Genomic DNA, 16,190 nt, shown 5'->3' with positions numbered 1-16,190 from the left:
GAAACTAATTTAAATGAATTACGAGTTAAATTGAGAGAGTTATGGTCAATCAATCGGAGGTAGGTCAGCAAATTGCTAAACCAAAGCGCGAGTATAACTATTTCCATCATAACTCTCAAAATACTTGGAGTTTTTCATCTCCGTTTCTTTCGTTTTAAACTACACTTCGATTCCTTCGAAATGAAACTAATTTCAAAGAGTTAAGAGTTAAATTGAGAGAGTTATGGTCAATCAATCGGAGGGAGGTCAGTAAATTGCTAAACTAAAGCGCGAGTCTAACTATTTCCATCATAACTCTCAAAATACTTGGAGTTTTTCATCTCCGTTTCTTTCGTTTTAAACTACACTTCGATTCCTTCGAAATGAAACTAATTTAAATGAATTACGAGTTAAATTGAGAGAGTTATGGTCAATCAATCGGAGGTAGGTCAGTAAATTGCTAAACCAATGCGCGAGTCTAACTATTTCCATCATAACTCTCAAAATACTTGGAGTTTTTCATCTCCGTTTCTTTCGTTTTAAACTACACTTCGATTCCTTCGAAATGAAACTAATTTAAATGAATTACGAGTTAAATTGAGAGAGTTATGGTCAATCAATCGGAGGTAGGTCAGTAAATTGATAAACCAAAGCGCGAGTCTAACTATTTCCATCATAACTCTCAAAATACTTGGAGTTTTTCATCTCCGTTTCTTTCGTTTTAAACTACACTTCGATTCCTTCGAAATGAAACTAATTTCAATGACTTAAGAGTTAAATTGAGAGAGTTATGGTCAATTAATCGGATGTAAGTCAGTAAATTGCTAAACCAAAGCGCGAGTCTAACTATTTCCCTCATAACTCTCAAAATACTTGGAGTTTTTCATCTCCGTTTCTTTCGTTTTAAACTACACTTCGATTCCTTCGAAATGAAACTAATTTCAATGAATTACGAGTTAAATTGAGTGATTTTTGGTCAATCAATCAGAGGTAGATCAGTAAATTGCTAAACCAAAGCGCGAGTCTAACTATTTCCATATTAACTCTCAAAATACTTGTAGTTTTTCATCTCCGTTTCTTTCGTTTTAAACTACAATTCGATTCCTTCGAAATGAAACTAATTTCAATGAATTACGAGTTAAATTGAGAGAGTTATGATCAATCAATCGGAGGTAGGTCAGTAAATTGCTAAACCAAAGCGCGAGTCTAACTATTTCCATCATAACTCTCAAAATACTTAGAGTTTTTCATCTCCGTTTCTTTCGTTTTAAACTACACTTCGATTCCTTCGAAATGAAACTAATTTCAATGAATTACGAGTTAAATTGAGTGATTTATGGTCAATTAATCGGAGGGAGGTCAGTAAATTGCTAAACCAAAGCGCGAGTCTAACTATTTCCATCATAACTCTCAAAATACTTGGAGTTTTTCATCTCCGTTTCTTTCGTTTTAAACTACACTTCGATTCCTTCGAAATGAAACTAATTTCAATGAATTACGAGTTAAATTGAGAGAGTTATGGTCAATCAATCGGAGGTAGGTCAGCAAATTGCTAAACCAAAGCGCGAGTATAACTATTTCCATCATAACTCTCAAAATACTTGGAGTTTTTCATCTCCGTTTCTTTCGTTTTAAACTACACTTCGATTCCTTCGAAATGAAACTAATTTCAAAGAGTTAAGAGTTAAATTGAGAGAGTTATGGTCAATCAATCGGAGGGAGGTCAGTAAATTGCTAAACTAAAGCGCGAGTCTAACTATTTCCATCATAACTCTCAAAATACTTGGAGTTTTTCATCTCCGTTTCTTTCGTTTTAAACTACACTTCGATTCCTTCGAAATGAAACTAATTTAAATGAATTACGAGTTAAATTGAGAGAGTTATGGTCAATCAATCGGAGGTAGGTCAGTAAATTGCTAAACCAATGCGCGAGTCTAACTATTTCCATCATAACTCTCAAAATACTTGGAGTTTTTCATCTCCGTTTCTTTCGTTTTAAACTACACTTCGATTCCTTCGAAATGAAACTAATTTAAATGAATTACGAGTTAAATTGAGAGAGTTATGGTCAATCAATCGGAGGTAGGTCAGTAAATTGATAAACCAAAGCGCGAGTCTAACTATTTCCATCATAACTCTCAAAATACTTGGAGTTTTTCATCTCCGTTTCTTTCGTTTTAAACTACACTTCGATTCCTTCGAAATGAAACTAATTTCAATGACTTAAGAGTTAAATTGAGAGAGTTATGGTCAATTAATCGGATGTAGGTCAGTAAATTGCTAAACCAAAGCGCGAGTCTAACTATTTCCCTCATAACTCTCAAAATACTTGGAGTTTTTCATCTCCGTTTCTTTCGTTTTAAACTACACTTCGATTCCTTCGAAATGAAACTAATTTCAATGAATTACGAGTTAAATTGAGTGATTTTTGGTCAATCAATCAGAGGTAGATCAGTAAATTGCTAAACCAAAGCGCGAGTCTAACTATTTCCATATTAACTCTCAAAATACTTGTAGTTTTTCATCTCCGTTTCTTTCGTTTTAAACTACAATTCGATTCCTTCGAAATGAAACTAATTTCAATGAATTACGAGTTAAATTGAGAGAGTTATGATCAATCAATCGGAGGTAGGTCAGTAAATTGCTAAACCAAAGCGCGAGTCTAACTATTTCCATCATAACTCTCAAAATACTTGGAGTTTTTCATCTCCGTTTCTTTCGTTTTAAACTACACTTCGATTCCTTCGAAATGAAACTAATTTCAATGAATTACGAGTTAAATTGAGTGATTTATGGTCAATTAATCGGAGGGAGGTCAGTAAATTGCTAAACCAAAGCGCGAGTCTAACTATTTCCATCATAACTCTCAAAATACTTGGAGTTTTTCATCTCCGTTTCTTTCGTTTTAAACTACACTTCGATTCCTTCGAAATGAAACTAATTTCAATGAGTTAAAAGTTAAATTGACAGAGTTATGGTCAATCAATCGGAGGTAGGTCAGTAAATTGCTAAACCAAAGCGCGAGTCTAACTATTTCCATCATAACTCTCAAAATACTTGGAGTTTTTCATCTCCGTTTCTTTCGTTTTAAACTACACTTCGATTCCTTCGAAATGAAACTAATTTCAATGAATTACGAGTTAAATTGAGTGAGTTATGGTCAATCAATCGGAGGGAGGTCAGTAAATTGCTAAACTAAAGCGCGAGTCTAACTATTTCCATCATAACTCTCAAAATACTTGGAGTTTTTCATCTCCGTTTCTTTCGTTTTAAACTACACTTCGATTCCTTCGAAATGAAACTAATTTAAATGAATTACGAGTTAAATTGAGAGAGTAATGGTTAATCAATCGGAGGTAGGTCAGTAAATTGCTAAACCAAAGCGCGAGTCTAACTATTTCCATCATAACTCTCAAAATACTTGGAGTTTTTCATCTCCGTTTCTTTCGTTTTAAACTACACTTCGATTCCTTCGAAATGAAACTAATTTAAATGAATTACGAGTTAAATTGAGAGAGTTATGGTCAATCAATCGGAGGCAGGTCAGTAAATTGCTAAACCAAAGCGCGAGTCTAACTATTTCCATCATAACTCTCAAAATACTTGGAGTTTTTCATCTCCGTTTCTTTCGTTTTAAACTACACTTCGATTCCTTCGAAATGAAACTAATTTCAAAGAGTTAAGAGTTAAATTGAGAGAGTTATGGTCAATCAATCGGAGGTAGGTCAGTAAATTGCTAAACCAAAGCGCGAGTCTAACTATTTCCATCATAACTCTCAAAATACTTGGAGTTTTTCATCTCCGTTTCTTTCGTTTTAAACTACACTTCGATTCCTTCGAAATGAAACTAAGTTAAATGAATTGCTAAACCAAAGCGCGAGTATAACTATTTCCATCATAACTCTCAAAATACTTGGAGTTTTTCATCTCCGTTTCTTTCGTTTTAAACTACACTTCGATTCCTTCGAAATGAAACTAATTTCGAAGAGTTAAGAGTTAAATTGAGAGAGTTATGGTCAATCAATCGGAGGGAGGTCAGTAAATTGCTAAACTAAAGCGCGAGTCTAACTATTTCCATCATAACTCTCAAAATACTTGGAGTTTTTCATCTCCGTTTCTTTCGTTTTAAACTACACTTCGATTCCTTCGAAATGAAACTAAGTTAAATGAATTACGAGTTAAATTGAGAGAGTTATGGTCAATCAATCGGAGGTAGGTCAGTAAATTGCTAAACCAATGCGCGAGTCTAACTATTTCCATCATAACTCTCAAAATACTTGGAGTTTTTCATCTCCGTTTCTTTCGTTTTAAACTACACTTCGATTCCTTCGAAATGAAACTAATTTCAATGAATTACGAGTTAAATTGAGTGAGTTATGGTCAATCAATCGGAGGGAGGTCAGTAAATTGCTAAACTAAAGCGCGAGTCTAACTATTTCCATCATAACTCTCAAAATACTTGGAGTTTTTCATCTCCGTTTCTTTCGTTTTAAACTACACTTCGATTCCTTCGAAATGAAACTAATTTAAATGAATTACGAGTTAAATTGAGAGAGTTATGGTCAATCAATCGGAGGTAGGTCAGTAAATTGCTAAACCAATGCGCGAGTCTAACTATTTCCATCATAACTCTCAAAATACTTGGAGTTTTTCATCTCCGTTTCTTTCGTTTTAAACTACACTTCGATTCCTTCGAAATGAAACTAATTTAAATGAATTACGAGTTAAATTGAGAGAGTTATGGTCAATCAATCGGAGGTAGGTCAGTAAATTGATAAACCAAAGCGCGAGTCTAACTATTTCCATCATAACTCTCAAAATACTTGGAGTTTTTCATCTCCGTTTCTTTCGTTTTAAACTACACTTCGATTCCTTCGAAATGAAACTAATTTCAAAGAGTTAAGAGTTAAATTGAGAGAGTTATGGTCAATTAAGCGGAGGTAGGTAAGTAAATTGCTAAACCAAAGCGCGAGTCTAACTATTTCCATCATAACTCTCAAAATACTTAGAGTTTTTCATCTCCGTTTCTTTCGTTTTAAACCACACTTCGATTCCTTCGAAATGAAACTAATTTCAATGAATTACGAGTTAAATTGAGTGAGTTATGGTCAATCAATCGGAGGTAGGTCAGTAAATTGCTAAACCAAAGCGCGAGTCTAACTATTTCCATCATAACTCTCAAAATACTTGGAGTTTTTCATCTCCGTTTCTTTCGTTTTAAACTACACTTCGATTCCTTCGAAATGAAACTAATTTCAATGACTTAAGAGTTAAATTGAGAGAGTTATGGTCAATTAATCGGATGTAGGTCAGTAAATTGCTAAATCAAAGCGCGAGTCTAACTATTTCCATCATAACTCTCAAAATACTTGGAGTTTTTCATCTCCGTTTCTTTCGTTTTAAACTACACTTCGATTCCTTCGAAATGAAACTAATTTAAATGAATTACGAGTTAAATTGAGAGAGTTATGGTCAATCAATCGGAGGTAGGTCAGTAAATTGATAAACCAAAGCGCGAGTCTAACTATTTCCATCATAACTCTCAAAATACTTGGAGTTTTTCATCTCCGTTTCTTTCATTTTAAACTACACTTCGATTCCTTCGAAATGAAACTAATTTCAAAGAGTTAAGAGTTAAATTGAGAGAGTTATGGTCAATTAAGCGGAGGTAGGTAAGTAAATTGCTAAACCAAAGCGCGAGTCTAACTATTTCCATCATAACTCTCAAAATACTTAGAGTTTTTCATCTCCGTTTCTTTCGTTTTAAACCACACTTCGATTCCTTCGAAATGAAACTAATTTCAATGAATTACGAGTTAAATTGAGTGAGTTATGGTCAATCAATCGGAGGTAGGTCAGTAAATTGCTAAACCAAAGCGCGAGTCTAACTATTTCCATCATAACTCTCAAAATACTTGGAGTTTTTCATCTCCGTTTCTTTCGTTTTAAACTACACTTCGATTCCTTCGAAATGAAACTAATTTCAATGACTTAAGAGTTAAATTGAGAGAGTTATGGTCAATTAATCGGATGTAGGTCAGTAAATTGCTAAATCAAAGCGCGAGTCTAACTATTTCCATCATAACTCTCAAAATACTTGGAGTTTTTCATCTCCGTTTCTTTCGTTTTAAACTACACTTCGATTCCTTCGAAATGAAACTAATTTCAATGAATTACGAGTTAAATTGAGTGATTTTTGGTCAATCAATCGGAGGTAGATCAGTAAATTGCTAAACCAAAGCGCGAGTCTAACTATTTCCATAATAACTCTCAAAATACTTGTAGTTTTTCATCTCCGTTTCTTTCGTTTTAAACTACACTTCGATTCCTTCGAAATGAAACTAATTTGAATGAATTAAGAGTTAAATTGAGAGAGTTATGATCAATCAATCGGAGGTAGGTCAGTAAATTGCTAAACCAAAGCGCGAGTCTAACTATTTCCATCATAACTCTCAAAATACTTGGAGTTTTTCATCTCCGTTTCTTTCGTTTTAAACTACACTTCGATTCCTTCGAAATGAAACTAATTTCAATGAATTACGAGTTAAATTGAGTGATTTATGGTCAATTAATCGGAGGGAGGTCAGTAAATTGCTAAACCAAAGCGCGAGTCTAACTATTTCCATCATAACTCTCAAAATACTTGGAGTTTTTCATCTCCGTTTCTTTCGTTTTAAACTACACTTCGATTCCTTCGAAATGAAACTAATTTAAATGAATTACGAGTTAAATTGAGAGAGTTATGGTCAATCAATCGGAGGTAGGTCAGCAAATTGCTAAACCAAAGCGCGAGTATAACTATTTCCATCATAACTCTCAAAATACTTGGAGTTTTTCATCTCCGTTTCTTTCGTTTTAAACTACACTTCGATTCCTTCGAAATGAAACTAATTTCGAAGAGTTAAGAGTTAAATTGAGAGAGTTATGGTCAATCAATCGGAGGGAGGTCAGTAAATTGCTAAACTAAAGCGCGAGTCTAACTATTTCCATCATAACTCTCAAAATACTTGGAGTTTTTCATCTCCGTTTCTTTCGTTTTAAACTACACTTCGATTCCTTCGAAATGAAACTAAGTTAAATGAATTACGAGTTAAATTGAGAGAGTTATGGTCAATCAATCGGAGGTAGGTCAGTAAATTGCTAAACCAATGCGCGAGTCTAACTATTTCCATCATAACTCTCAAAATACTTGGAGTTTTTCATCTCCGTTTCTTTCGTTTTAAACTACACTTCGATTCCTTCGAAATGAAACTAATTTAAATGAATTACGAGTTAAATTGAGAGAGTTATGGTCAATCAATCGGAGGTAGGTCAGTAAATTGATAAACCAAAGCGCGAGTCTAACTATTTCCATCATAACTCTCAAAATACTTGGAGTTTTTCATCTCCGTTTCTTTCGTTTTAAACTACACTTCGATTCCTTCGAAATGAAACTAATTTCAATGACTTAAGAGTTAAATTGAGAGAGTTATGGTCAATTAATCGGATGTAGGTCAGTAAATTGCTAAACCAAAGCGCGAGTCTAACTATTTCCCTCATAACTCTCAAAATACTTGGAGTTTTTCATCTCCGTTTCTTTCGTTTTAAACTACACTTCGATTCCTTCGAAATGAAACTAATTTCAATGAATTACGAGTTAAATTGAGTGATTTTTGGTCAATCAATCAGAGGTAGATCAGTAAATTGCTAAACCAAAGCGCGAGTCTAACTATTTCCATATTAACTCTCAAAATACTTGTAGTTTTTCATCTCCGTTTCTTTCGTTTTAAACTACAATTCGATTCCTTCGAAATGAAACTAATTTCAATGAATTACGAGTTAAATTGAGAGAGTTATGATCAATCAATCGGAGGTAGGTCAGTAAATTGCTAAACCAAAGCGCGAGTCTAACTATTTCCATCATAACTCTCAAAATACTTGGAGTTTTTCATCTCCGTTTCTTTCGTTTTAAACTACACTTCGATTCCTTCGAAATGAAACTAATTTCAATGAATTACGAGTTAAATTGAGTGATTTATGGTCAATTAATCGGAGGGAGGTCAGTAAATTGCTAAACCAAAGCGCGAGTCTAACTATTTCCATCATAACTCTCAAAATACTTGGAGTTTTTCATCTCCGTTTCTTTCGTTTTAAACTACACTTCGATTCCTTCGAAATGAAACTAATTTCAATGAGTTAAAAGTTAAATTGACAGAGTTATGGTCAATCAATCGGAGGTAGGTCAGTAAATTGCTAAACCAAAGCGCGAGTCTAACTATTTCCATCATAACTCTCAAAATACTTGGAGTTTTTCATCTCCGTTTCTTTCGTTTTAAACTACACTTCGATTCCTTCGAAATGAAACTAATTTCAATGAATTACGAGTTAAATTGAGTGAGTTATGGTCAATCAATCGGAGGGAGGTCAGTAAATTGCTAAACTAAAGCGCGAGTCTAACTATTTCCATCATAACTCTCAAAATACTTGGAGTTTTTCATCTCCGTTTCTTTCGTTTTAAACTACACTTCGATTCCTTCGAAATGAAACTAATTTAAATGAATTACGAGTTAAATTGAGAGAGTAATGGTTAATCAATCGGAGGTAGGTCAGTAAATTGCTAAACCAAAGCGCGAGTCTAACTATTTCCATCATAACTCTCAAAATACTTGGAGTTTTTCATCTCCGTTTCTTTCGTTTTAAACTACACTTCGATTCCTTCGAAATGAAACTAATTTAAATGAATTACGAGTTAAATTGAGAGAGTTATGGTCAATCAATCGGAGGTAGGTCAGTAAATTGCTAAACCAAAGCGCGAGTCTAACTATTTCCATCATAACTCTCAAAATACTTGGAGTTTTTCATCTCCGTTTCTTTCGTTTTAAACTACACTTCGATTCCTTCGAAATGAAACTAATTTCAATGAATTACGAGTTAAATTGAGTGATTTATGGTCAATTAATCGGAGGGAGGTCAGTAAATTGCTAAACCAAAGCGCGAGTCTAACTATTTCCATCATAACTCTCAAAATACTTGGAGTTTTTCATCTCCGTTTCTTTCGTTTTAAACTACACTTCGATTCCTTCGAAATGAAACTAATTTCAATGAGTTAAAAGTTAAATTGACAGAGTTATGGTCAATCAATCGGAGGTAGGTCAGTAAATTGCTAAACCAAAGCGCGAGTCTAACTATTTCCATCATAACTCTCAAAATACTTGGAGTTTTTCATCTCCGTTTCTTTCGTTTTAAACTACACTTCGATTCCTTCGAAATGAAACTAATTTCAATGAATTACGAGTTAAATTGAGTGAGTTATGGTCAATCAATCGGAGGGAGGTCAGTAAATTGCTAAACTAAAGCGCGAGTCTAACTATTTCCATCATAACTCTCAAAATACTTGGAGTTTTTCATCTCCGTTTCTTTCGTTTTAAACTACACTTCGATTCCTTCGAAATGAAACTAATTTAAATGAATTACGAGTTAAATTGAGAGAGTAATGGTTAATCAATCGGAGGTAGGTCAGTAAATTGCTAAACCAAAGCGCGAGTCTAACTATTTCCATCATAACTCTCAAAATACTTGGAGTTTTTCATCTCCGTTTCTTTCGTTTTAAACTACACTTCGATTCCTTCGAAATGAAACTAATTTAAATGAATTACGAGTTAAATTGAGAGAGTTATGGTCAATCAATCGGAGGTAGGTCAGTAAATTGCTAAACCAAAGCGCGAGTCTAACTATTTCCATCATAACTCTCAAAATACTTGGAGTTTTTCATCTCCGTTTCTTTCGTTTTAAACTACACTTCGATTCCTTCGAAATGAAACTAATTTCAAAGAGTTAAGAGTTAAATTGAGAGAGTTATGGTCAATCAAGCGGAGGTAGGTCAGTAAATTGCTAAACCAAAGCGCGAGTCTAACTATTTCCATCATAACTCTCAAAATACTTGGAGTTTTTCATCTCCGTTTCTTTCGTTTTAAACTACACTTCGATTCCTTCGAAATGAAACTAATTTAAATGAATTACGAGTTAAATTGAGAGAGTTATGGTCAATCAAGCGGAGGTAGGTCAGTAAATTGCTAAACCAAAGCGCGAGTCTAACTATTTCCATCATAACTCTCAAAATACTTGGAGTTTTTCAGCTCCGTTTCTTTCGATTTAAACTACACTTCGATTCCTTCGAAATGAAACTAATTTCAATGAATTAAGAGTTAAATTGAGAGAGTTATGGTCAAACAATCGGAGGTAGGTCAGTAAATTGCTAAACCAAAGCGCGAGTCTAACTATTTCCATCATAACTCTCAAAATACTTGGAGTTTTTCATCTCCGTTTCTTTCGTTTTAAACTACACTTCGATTCCTTCGAAATGAAACTAATTTCAATGAATTACGAGTTAAATTGAGTGAGTTATGGTCAATCAATCGGAGGGAGGTCAGTAAATTGCTAAACTAAAGCGCGAGTCTAACTATTTCCATCATAACTCTCAAAATACTTGGAGTTTTTCATCTCCGTTTCTTTCGTTTTAAACTACACTTCGATTCCTTCGAAATGAAACTAATTTAAATGAATTACGAGTTAAATTGAGAGAGTTATGGTCAATCAATCGGAGGTAGGTCAGTAAATTGCTAAACCAATGCGCGAGTCTAACTATTTCCATCATAACTCTCAAAATACTTGGAGTTTTTCATCTCCGTTTCTTTCGTTTTAAACTACACTTCGATTCCTTCGAAATGAAACTAATTTAAATGAATTACGAGTTAAATTGAGAGAGTTATGGTCAATCAATCGGAGGTAGGTCAGTAAATTGATAAACCAAAGCGCGAGTCTAACTATTTCCATCATAACTCTCAAAATACTTGGAGTTTTTCATCTCCGTTTCTTTCGTTTTAAACTACACTTCGATTCCTTCGAAATGAAACTAATTTCAAAGAGTTAAGAGTTAAATTGAGAGAGTTATGGTCAATTAAGCGGAGGTAGGTAAGTAAATTGCTAAACCAAAGCGCGAGTCTAACTATTTCCATCATAACTCTCAAAATACTTAGAGTTTTTCATCTCCGTTTCTTTCGTTTTAAACCACACTTCGATTCCTTCGAAATGAAACTAATTTCAATGAATTACGAGTTAAATTGAGTGAGTTATGGTCAATCAATCGGAGGTAGGTCAGTAAATTGCTAAACCAAAGCGCGAGTCTAACTATTTCCATCATAACTCTCAAAATACTTGGAGTTTTTCATCTCCGTTTCTTTCGTTTTAAACTACACTTCGATTCCTTCGAAATGAAACTAATTTCAATGACTTAAGAGTTAAATTGAGAGAGTTATGGTCAATTAATCGGATGTAGGTCAGTAAATTGCTAAATCAAAGCGCGAGTCTAACTATTTCCATCATAACTCTCAAAATACTTGGAGTTTTTCATCTCCGTTTCTTTCGTTTTAAACTACACTTCGATTCCTTCGAAATGAAACTAATTTCAATGAATTACGAGTTAAATTGAGTGATTTTTGGTCAATCAATCGGAGGTAGATCAGTAAATTGCTAAACCAAAGCGCGAGTCTAACTATTTCCATAATAACTCTCAAAATACTTGTAGTTTTTCATCTCCGTTTCTTTCGTTTTAAACTACACTTCGATTCCTTCGAAATGAAACTAATTTGAATGAATTAAGAGTTAAATTGAGAGAGTTATGATCAATCAATCGGAGGTAGGTCAGTAAATTGCTAAACCAAAGCGCGAGTCTAACTATTTCCATCATAACTCTCAAAATACTTGGAGTTTTTCATCTCCGTTTCTTTCGTTTTAAACTACACTTCGATTCCTTCGAAATGAAACTAATTTCAATGAATTACGAGTTAAATTGAGTGATTTATGGTCAATTAATCGGAGGGAGGTCAGTAAATTGCTAAACCAAAGCGCGAGTCTAACTATTTCCATCATAACTCTCAAAATACTTGGAGTTTTTCATCTCCGTTTCTTTCGTTTTAAACTACACTTCGATTCCTTCGAAATGAAACTAATTTAAATGAATTACGAGTTAAATTGAGAGAGTTATGGTCAATCAATCGGAGGTAGGTCAGCAAATTGCTAAACCAAAGCGCGAGTATAATTATTTCCATCATAACTCTCAAAATACTTGGAGTTTTTCATCTCCGTTTCTTTCGTTTTAAACTACACTTCGATTCCTTCGAAATGAAACTAATTTCGAAGAGTTAAGAGTTAAATTGAGAGAGTTATGGTCAATCAATCGGAGGGAGGTCAGTAAATTGCTAAACTAAAGCGCGAGTCTAACTATTTCCATCATAACTCTCAAAATACTTGGAGTTTTTCATCTCCGTTTCTTTCGTTTTAAACTACACTTCGATTCCTTCGAAATGAAACTAAGTTAAATGAATTACGAGTTAAATTGAGAGAGTTATGGTCAATCAATCGGAGGTAGGTCAGTAAATTGCTAAACCAATGCGCGAGTCTAACTATTTCCATCATAACTCTCAAAATACTTGGAGTTTTTCATCTCCGTTTCTTTCGTTTTAAACTACACTTCGATTCCTTCGAAATGAAACTAATTTAAATGAATTACGAGTTAAATTGAGAGAGTTATGGTCAATCAATCGGAGGTAGGTCAGTAAATTGATAAACCAAAGCGCGAGTCTAACTATTTCCATCATAACTCTCAAAATACTTGGAGTTTTTCATCTCCGTTTCTTTCGTTTTAAACTACACTTCGATTCCTTCGAAATGAAACTAATTTCAATGACTTAAGAGTTAAATTGAGAGAGTTATGGTCAATTAATCGGATGTAGGTCAGTAAATTGCTAAACCAAAGCGCGAGTCTAACTATTTCCCTCATAACTCTCAAAATACTTGGAGTTTTTCATCTCCGTTTCTTTCGTTTTAAACTACACTTCGATTCCTTCGAAATGAAACTAATTTCAATGAATTACGAGTTAAATTGAGTGATTTTTGGTCAATCAATCAGAGGTAGATCAGTAAATTGCTAAACCAAAGCGCGAGTCTAACTATTTCCATATTAACTCTCAAAATACTTGTAGTTTTTCATCTCCGTTTCTTTCGTTTTAAACTACAATTCGATTCCTTCGAAATGAAACTAATTTCAATGAATTACGAGTTAAATTGAGAGAGTTATGATCAATCAATCGGAGGTAGGTCAGTAAATTGCTAAACCAAAGCGCGAGTCTAACTATTTCCATCATAACTCTCAAAATACTTGGAGTTTTTCATCTCCGTTTCTTTCGTTTTAAACTACACTTCGATTCCTTCGAAATGAAACTAATTTCAATGAATTACGAGTTAAATTGAGTGATTTATGGTCAATTAATCAGAGGAAGGTCAGTAAATTGCTAAACCAAAGCGCGAGTCTAACTATTTCCATCATAACTCTCAAAATACTTGGAGTTTTTCATCTCCGTTTCTTTCGTTTTAAACTACACTTCGATTCCTTCGAAATGAAACTAATTTCAATGAGTTAAAAGTTAAATTGACAGAGTTATGGTCAATCAATCGGAGGTAGGTCAGTAAATTGCTAAACCAAAGCGCGAGTCTAACTATTTCCATCATAACTCTCAAAATACTTGGAGTTTTTCATCTCCGTTTCTTTCGTTTTAAACTACACTTCGATTCCTTCGAAATGAAACTAATTTCAATGACTTAAGAGTTAAATTGAGAGAGTTATGGTCAATTAATCGGATGTAGGTCAGTAAATTGCTAAACCAAAGCGCGAGTCTAACTATTTCCATCATAACTCTCAAAATACTTGTAGTTTTTCATCTCCGTTTCTTTCGTTTTAAACTACACTTCGATTCCTTCGAAATGAAACTAATTTAAATGAATTACGAGTTAAATTGAGAGAGTAATGGTTAATCAATCGGAGGTAGGTCAGTAAATTGCTAAACCAAAGCGCGAGTCTAACTATTTCCATCATAACTCTCAAAATACTTGGAGTTTTTCATCTCCGTTTCTTTCGTTTTAAACTACACTTCGATTCCTTCGAAATGAAACTAATTTAAATGAATTACGAGTTAAATTGAGAGAGTTATGGTCAATCAATCGGAGGTAGGTCAGTAAATTGCTAAACCAAAGCGCGAGTCTAACTATTTCCATCATAACTCTCAAAATACTTGGAGTTTTTCATCTCCGTTTCTTTCGTTTTAAACTACACTTCGATTCCTTCGAAATGAAACTAATTTCAAAGAGTTAAGAGTTAAATTGAGAGAGTTATGGTCAATCAAGCGGAGGTAGGTCAGTAAATTGCTAAACCAAAGCGCGAGTCTAACTATTTCCATCATAACTCTCAAAATACTTGGAGTTTTTCATCTCCGTTTCTTTCGTTTTAAACTACACTTCGATTCCTTCGAAATGAAACTAATTTAAATGAATTACGAGTTAAATTGAGAGAGTTATGGTCAATCAAGCGGAGGTAGGTCAGTAAATTGCTAAACCAAAGCGCGAGTCTAACTATTTCCATCATAACTCTCAAAATACTTGGAGTTTTTCAGCTCCGTTTCTTTCGATTTAAACTACACTTCGATTCCTTCGAAATGAAACTAATTTCAATGAATTAAGAGTTAAATTGAGAGAGTTATGGTCAAACAATCGGAGGTAGGTCAGTAAATTGCTAAACCAAAGCGCGAGTCTAACTATTTCCATCATAACTCTCAAAATACTTGGAGTTTTTCATCTCCGTTTCTTTCGTTTTAAACTACACTTCGATTCCTTCGAAATGAAACTAATTTCAATGAATTACGAGTTAAATTGAGTGAGTTATGGTCAATCAATCGGAGGGAGGTCAGTAAATTGCTAAACTAAAGCGCGAGTCTAACTATTTCCATCATAACTCTCAAAATACTTGGAGTTTTTCATCTCCGTTTCTTTCGTTTTAAACTACACTTCGATTCCTTCGAAATGAAACTAATTTAAATGAATTACGAGTTAAATTGAGAGAGTTATGGTCAATCAATCGGAGGTAGGTCAGTAAATTGCTAAACCAATGCGCGAGTCTAACTATTTCCATCATAACTCTCAAAATACTTGGAGTTTTTCATCTCCGTTTCTTTCGTTTTAAACTACACTTCGATTCCTTCGAAATGAAACTAATTTAAATGAATTACGAGTTAAATTGAGAGAGTTATGGTCAATCAATCGGAGGTAGGTCAGTAAATTGATAAACCAAAGCGCGAGTCTAACTATTTCCATCATAACTCTCAAAATACTTGGAGTTTTTCATCTCCGTTTCTTTCGTTTTAAACTACACTTCGATTCCTTCGAAATGAAACTAATTTCAAAGAGTTAAGAGTTAAATTGAGAGAGTTATGGTCAATTAAGCGGAGGTAGGTAAGTAAATTGCTAAACCAAAGCGCGAGTCTAACTATTTCCATCATAACTCTCAAAATACTTAGAGTTTTTCATCTCCGTTTCTTTCGTTTTAAACCACACTTCGATTCCTTCGAAATGAAACTAATTTCAATGAATTACGAGTTAAATTGAGTGAGTTATGGTCAATCAATCGGAGGTAGGTCAGTAAATTGCTAAACCAAAGCGCGAGTCTAACTATTTCCATCATAACTCTCAAAATACTTGGAGTTTTTCATCTCCGTTTCTTTCGTTTTAAACTACACTTCGATTCCTTCGAAATGAAACTAATTTCAATGACTTAAGAGTTAAATTGAGAGAGTTATGGTCAATTAATCGGATGTAGGTCAGTAAATTGCTAAATCAAAGCGCGAGTCTAACTATTTCCATCATAACTCTCAAAATACTTGGAGTTTTTCATCTCCGTTTCTTTCGTTTTAAACTACACTTCGATTCCTTCGAAATGAAACTAATTTCAATGAATTACGAGTTAAATTGAGTGATTTTTGGTCAATCAATCGGAGGTAGATCAGTAAATTGCTAAACCAAAGCGCGAGTCTAACTATTTCCATAATAACTCTCAAAATACTTGGAGTTTTTCATCTCCGTTTCTTTCGTTTTAAACTACACTTCGATTCCTTCGAAATGAAACTAATTTGAATGAATTAAGAGTTAAATTGAGAGAGTTATGATCAATCAATCGGAGGTAGGTCAGTAAATTGCTAAACCAAAGCGCGAGTCTAACTATTTCCATCATAACTCTCAAAATACTTGGAGTTTTTCATCTCCGTTTCTTTCGTTTTAAACTACACTTCGATTCCTTCGAAATGAAACTAATTTCAATGAATTACGAGTTAAATTGAGTGATTTATGGT

Source organism: Tasmannia lanceolata, unplaced genomic scaffold, assembly GCF_043159265.1.
Source record: "Tasmannia lanceolata isolate RefF3 unplaced genomic scaffold, GAP_Taslan_0.1 ptg000044l, whole genome shotgun sequence".
NCBI lineage: Eukaryota > Viridiplantae > Streptophyta > Magnoliopsida > Canellales > Winteraceae > Tasmannia > Tasmannia lanceolata.
The sequence above is the reverse complement of the archived record's forward strand: the minus strand, read 5'-3'. Positions refer to the sequence as shown.